The sequence below is a fragment of the Lolium perenne genome, chromosome 1 (assembly GCF_019359855.2).
Source record: "Lolium perenne isolate Kyuss_39 chromosome 1, Kyuss_2.0, whole genome shotgun sequence".
Taxonomy (NCBI): domain Eukaryota; kingdom Viridiplantae; phylum Streptophyta; class Magnoliopsida; order Poales; family Poaceae; genus Lolium; species Lolium perenne.
Window position 1 is genome coordinate 106,971,110 of NC_067244.2, and position 7,513 is coordinate 106,978,622.

Below are 7,513 nucleotides of genomic sequence, written 5' to 3' on the forward strand. Positions count from 1 at the left end.
CTATTTCTTTATCTTCTTTCTGGGTTTCTCGGATTTTATCCATCAACGTTGGTTGAACTACCAATGACGCTACAAAGCCTTCTGGTACAACCTCCAAGCTGAGATCCTTAAATGCTTCACACAAATCGTTGGGTAACTCCTTGCTTGACAGACAGTTCACATAAGTCTTACGGCTCAGGGCATCAGTGACTACGTTTGCTTTACCGGGATGGTATTGCAAACTCAGGTCGTAATCCTTAATGAGCTCTAACCATCTTCTCTGCCTCATGTTCAGATCCTTTTGAGTGATAATATACTTCAGACTCTTGTGATCGGTGAATACTTCACAACGCTTCCCCATCAGGTAGTGTCTCCAGGTCTTCAAGGCATGAACTACTGAAGCTAACTCTAAGTCATGAGTAGGGTAGTTGCCTTCATGTTTCTTGAGCTGTCTAGAAGCATAAGCTACTACTTTACCTCCTTGTGTCAACACACTCTCAAGTCCTTGACGAGATGCGTCACAGTACACATGAAATTCTTTCTCTAGATCAGGTAGACACAACACCGGTGCAGACACTAATCTTTTCTTCAATTCTTGAAATCTGGCTTCACAAGCATCAGTCCACTCATATTTCTTTTCTTTTTTCAACAATTCAGTCATGGTTTTAGCAATCTTGGAGAAATTCTCAATGAATCTCCTATAATAATTAGCCAAACCTAAGAAACTACAGATTTCTCCGACGTTTTTAGGAGTTTCCCATTCTGTCACAGCAGTCACCTTTGAAGGGTCGACGGCAATTCCATCCTTGGATACTACGTGGCCAAGAAATCCTACTTCACTTAGCCAGAATTCACATTTACTGAACTTTGCGTACAACTTATGTTGTCATAGCTTCTCCATAATTAGGCGAAGGTGTTCCTCATGTTCCTTAACACTCTTGGAATAGATTAGTATGTCGTCAATGAAGACTACGACAAACTTATCAAGAAATTCCATGAACACTTTTTCCATCATATATATGAAGTATGACGGAGCATTGGTTAAGCCAAAAGGCATCACCGTATACTCATATGAACCATATCTAGTGACAAAAGCGGTCTTGGGTATGTCATGTTCTCCAATCTTAAGCTGAAAATATCCAGACCGTAGATCGATCTTGGAAAACACAGTAGCTCCTTCCAGGTGATCAAACAAGTCATTGATCCTCGGTAGGGGATATTTGTTTTTGATGGTTACTTCATTTAGTGATCGATAGTCCATCACCAAACGCTGACTATTGTCCTTCTTCATAACAAACAGAACTGGGGCTCCCCACGGGGATGAACTCTCTCTGATGAATCCTTTGCGTAGCTGCTCCTCAAGCTGCTTTTTGAGTTCTTTCAACTCATCAGTGGACATAGGATAAGGTCTCTTTGCTATAGGGCCTGTGCCCGGAAGCAAGTCAATCAAAACTCCACATCTCTATCTGGTGGCATTCCTGGTAATTCCTCTGGAAAAACATTTGAGTATTCTCTTACTATGGCCACTTGGTCTAGGCTAACCTCCTTAACATGGTTTAGACTAACTCCCTTAAGATAGTTCAGCCTAAAATCTCCAACATTCAATTGGGATTTGAATCGAATCCTTTTTTCCTTTAGGGGTAGTTTGATCTACTAACACAATCTATGACTCCTTTATAGGCAGTCATCCAGTCCATTATCAAGATAACATCCACACCTTGGGATTCCAAAATTACCAGTTGGGTTGGATCACGTCTTGGCGGCATTTGTGGTTGTTTTAGCATAGATGAGAAACAAGATAGATAGATCTAGTGAATAAAATTTCCTACCCATGCACAAACAAGTCACACAATAAACAATCCATAAAAACACAATCATAAAGCTACACACAAACTTTCATTTCAAACAAAATATTTTTGGGAAAGCAAATAAAACGTGGGTACTGATACGTCTCCAACGTATTGATAATTTCTTATGTTCCATGCTTGTTTTATGACAATACTCACATGTTTTATACATACTTTATGTCATATTTATGCATTTTCCGGCACTAACCTATTAACAAGATGTCGAAGAGCCAGTTGCTGTTTTCTGCTGTTTTTGGTTTCAGAAATCCTAGTAAGGAAATATTCTCGGAATTGGACGAAATCAACACCCAGGGGCTTATTTTTCCACGAAGCTTCCAGAACACCGAAAGGGAACGAAGTGGGGCGACGAGGCGCCGCCACACTAGGGCGGCGCAGCTCAAGGGGGGCCCGCGCGACCCTAGCGTGTGGCCCCCTCATCAGCCCTCCGACTCCGCCCTTCCGCCTACTTAAAGTCTTCGTCGCGAATACCCCAGTATCGAGAGCCACGATACGGAAAACCTTCCAGAGACGCCGCCGCCGCCAATCCCATCTCGGGGGATTCAGGAGATCGCCTCCGGCACCCTGCCGGAGAGGGGAATCATCTCCCGGAGGACTCTTCACCGCCATGGTCGCCTCCGGAGTAATGTGTGAGTAGTTCACCCCTGGACTATGGGTCCATAGCAGTAGCTAGATGGTCATCTTCTCCTAATTGTGCTATCATTGTTGGATCTTGTGAGCTGCCTAACATGATCAAGATCATCTATCTGTAATGCTACATGTTGCGTTTGTTGGGATCCGATGAATAATGAATGCTATGTTATGTTGATTATCAATCTATCATCTATGTGTTGTTTATGATCTTGCATGCTCTCCGTTATTAGTAGAGGCTCTGGCCAAGTCGTTACTTGTAACTCCAAGAGGGAGTATTTATGCTCGATAGTGGGTTCATGCCTCCATTAAATCTGGGACAGTGACAGAAAGTTCTAAGGTTGTGGATGTGCTGTTGCCACTAGGGATAAAACATCAATGCTATGTCTAAGGATGTATTTGTTGATTACATTACACACCATACTTAATGCAATTGTCTGTTGTTTGCAACTTAATACTGGAGGAGGTTCGGATGATAACCTAAAGGTGGACTTTTTAGGCATAGATGCATGCTGGATAGCGGTCTATGTACTTTGTCGTAATGCCCAATTGAATCTCACAGTACTCTTCATAACATGTATGTGCATTGTCATGCCATCTTTATTTGTCAATTGCCCAACTGTAATTTGTTCACCCAACATGCTATTTATCTTATGGGAGAGACACCACTAGTGAATTCTGGACCCCGGTCCATTCTTTACATCGAATACAATCTACTGCAATACTCGTTCTTACTGTTTTCTGCAAACATCATCATCCACACTATACATCTAATCCTTTGTTACAGCAAGCCGGTGAGATTGACAACATCACTGTTAAGTTGGGGCAAAGTACTTTGGTTGTGTTGTGCAGGTTCCACGTTGGCGCCGGAATCCCTGGTGTTGTGCCGCACTACACTCCGCCGCCATCAACCTTCAACGTGCTTCTTGACTCCTACTGGTTCGATAACCTTGGTTTTTTACTGAGGGAAAAGCTTTCCGCTGTACGCATCACACCTTCCTCTTGGGGTTCCCAACAGGCGTGTGCTTTAAGCGTCATCAAGACTGTTTTTCTGGCGCCGTTGCCGGGGAGATCAAGACACGCTACAAGGGGAGTCTCCACTTCCAATCTCTTTACTTTGTTTTTGTCTTGCTTTACTTTTATTTACTTCTTGTTTGCTGCATTATATCAAAATACAAAAAAATTAGTTGCTAGCTTTACTTTATTTACTGTCTTGTCTGCCATATTAAAAACACAAAAAATTAGTTACTTGCATTTACTTTATCTAGTTTGCTTTATTTACTATTGCTAAAATGGGTACTCCCGAAAATACTAAGTTGTGTGACTTCACAAACACAAATAATAATGATTTCTTATGTACACCTATTGCTCCACCTGCTACTACAGCTGAATTCTTTGAAATTAAATCTGCTTTACTGAATCTTGTTATGAGAGAGCAATTTTCTGGTGTTAGTTCTGATGATGCTGCTACCCATCTTAATAATTTTGTTGAACTATGTGAAATGCAAAAGTATAAGGATGTAGATGGTGACATTATAAAATTAAAATTGTTTCCTTTCTCATTAAGAGGAAGAGCTAAAGATTGGTTGCTATCTTTGCCTAAGAATAGTATTGATTCATGGACTAAATGTAAGGATGCTTTCATTGGTAGATATTATCCTCCTGCTAAAATTATATCTTTGAGAAGTAGCATAATGAATTTTAAAAAATTGGATAATGAGCATGTTGCCCAAGCATGGGAAAGAATGAAATCTTTGGTTAAAAATTTCCCTACCCATGGACTGACTACTTGGATGATCATCCAAACCTTTTATGCAGGATTGAATTTTTCTTCGCGGAACCTATTGGATTCAGCTGCTGGAGGTACCTTTATGTCCATCACTCTAGGCGACGCAACAAAGCTTCTTTATAATATGATGATTAATTACTCTGAATGGCACACGGAAAGAGCTCCACAAGGTAAGAAGGTAAATTCTGTTGAAGAAACCTCCTCCTTGAGTGATAAGATTGATGCTATTATGTCTATGCTTGTGAATGGTAGATCTAATGTTGATCCTAATAATGTTCCGTTAGCTTCATTGGTTGCCCAAGAAGAACATGTTGATGTGAACTTCATTAAAAATAATAATTTCAACAACAATGCTTATCGGAATAATTCTAGTAACAACTATAGGCCATATCCTTATAATAATGGTAACGGTTATGGTAATTCTTATGGGAATTCTTACAACAATAATAGGAATACACCCCCTGGACTTGAAGCCATGCTTAAAGAATTTATTAGTACACAAACTGCTTTTAACAAATCTGTTGAAGAAAAACTTGGGAAAATTGATATACTTGCTTCTAAAGTTGATAGTCTTGCTGCTGATGTTGATCTTTTGAAATCGAAAGTTATGCCTAATAAAAATAAAGATATTAAGTCATTTGCTACAGCAAACGCCATCCAAGTTAGAATTAATGAGAATATAAGATTGATGGCCGAATTGCGTGCTAGGTGGGAAAAAGAAGAAAATGCTAAAGATAACAATATAGCTAAAGTTTGGACTATTACCACCACTAGCAATGCTAATGTTTCACATGTTGCTACACCTCCTACTATTAATGGTAAAAGAATTGGTGTTGGCAATGTTTCCACTTCTAATGCAAAGCGTGAAAAACTGCCTGAAACTGCTAAAACTGCTGAAACTGCCTGTGATAAAACTGCTGAATTTTTTTCTAATGTTGGGGATAATGATCCCATTGCTTTAGATCATAATGGTTTAGATTTTGATGATTGCCACATCTCTGAAGTTATAAAGTTCTTACAAAAACTTGCTAAAACTCCTAATGCTAGTGCTATAAATTTGGCCTTTACAAAACATATTACAAATGCTCTCATAAAAGCTAGAGAAGAGAAACTAAAACTTGAAACTTCTATTCCTAGGAAGTTAGAAGATGGTTGGGAGCCCATCATTAAGATGAAGGTCAATGATTTTGATTGTAATGCTTTATGTGATCTTGGTGCAAGTATTTCTGTTATGCCTAGGAAAATCTATAATATGCTTGACTTGCCACCATTGAAAAATTGTTATTTGGATGTTAATCTTGCTGATAACTCTACAAAGAAACCTTTGGGGAGGGTTGATAATGTTCGCATTACAGTTAACAATAACCTTGTCCCCATTGATTTTTTTGTCTTGGATATTGAATGCAATGCATCTTGTCCCATTATATTGGGAAGACCTTTTCTTCGAACTGTTGGTGCTATTGTTGATATGAAGGAAGGTAATATTAAATATCAATTTCCTCTCAAGAAAGGTATGGAACACTTCCCTAGAAAGAGAATGAAGTTACCTTTTGATTCTATTATTAGAACAAATTATGATGTTGATGCTTCGTCTCTTGATAATACTTGATTCATACTTTCTGCGCCTAGCTGAAAGGCGTTAAAGAAAAGCGCTTATGGGAGACAACCCATGATTTTACTACAGCACTTTTGTTTTATATTTGAGTATTGGAAGTTGTTACTACTGTAGCAACCTCTCCTTATCTTAATTTTGTTGCATTGTTGTGCCAAGTAAAGTCTTTGATAGTAAGGTTCATACTAGATTTGGATTGCTATGCAGAAACAGATTTCTTGCTGTCACGAATTTGAGCAGTAGTCTCTGTAGGCAACTGATGGCGTGTATTTCACACGTTCGTTGGGCAACCCCAAGAGGAAGGTATGATGCGCACAGCAGCAAGTTTTCCCTCAGAAAGAAACCAAGGTTTATCGAACCAGGAGGAGCCAAGAAGCACGTTGAAAGTTGATGGCGGCGGGATGTAGTGCGGCGCAACACCAGGGATTCCGGCGCCAACGTGGAACCTGCACAACACAACCAAAGTACTTTGCCCCAACGAAACAGTGAGGTTGTCAATCTCACCGGCTTGCTGTAACAAAGAGTTAACCGTATTGTGTGGAAGATGATTGTTTGCAGAAAACAGTAGAACAAGTATTGCAAAGATTGTATTTCAAGAAAGAGAATTGGACCGGGGTCCACAGTTCACTAGAGGTGTCTCTCCCATAAGACGAACAACATGTTGGGTGAACAAATTACAGTTGGGCAATTGACAAATAAAGAGAGCATGACAATGCACATACATATCATGATGAGTATAGTGAGATTTAATTGGGCATTACGACAAAGTACATAGACCGCCATCCAACTGCATCTATGCCTAAAAAGTCCACCTTCAGGTTATCATCCGAACCCCCTCCAGTATTAAGTTGCTAACAACAGACAATTGCATTAAGTATGGTGCGTAATGTAACTAGTGACTACATCCTTGAACATAGCACTAATGTTTTATCCCTAGTGGCAACAGCACAACACAACCTTAGAACTTTCTCACGTCCTGTGTCAATGCAGGCATGAACCCACTATCGAGCATAAGTACCCCCTCTTGGAGTTACAAGCATCTACTTGGCCAGAGCATCTACTAGTAACGGAGAGCATGCAAGATCATAAACAACACATAGCATAACTTTGATAATCAACATAACAAGTATTCTCTATTCATCGGATCCCAACAAACGCAACATATAGAATTACAGATAGATGATCTTGATCATGTTAGGCAGCTCACAAGATCCGACAATGATAGCACAATGGGGAGAAGACAACCATCTAGCTACTGCTATGGACCCATAGTCCAGGGGTAGACTACTCACACATCACACCGGAGGCGACCATGGCGGCGTAGAGTCCTCCGGGAGATGATTCCCCTCTCCGGCAGGGTGCCGGAGGCGATCTCTGGATCCCCCGAGATGGGATCGGCGGCGGCGGCGTCTCCGGAAGGTTTTCCGTATCGTGGTTCTCGATCGGGGGTTTTCGTCACGGAGACTTTTTATAGGCGAAAGGGCAGGTCAAGAGGCGGCACGGGGCCCCACACCACAGGGCCGCGCGGCCAAGGGGGCCGCGCCGCCCTAGGGTGTGGCCCCTCCGTGGCCCCTCTTCGTCTCTCCTTCGGACTTCTGGAAGCTTCATGAGAAAATAGGCCCCTGGGCTTTGATTTCG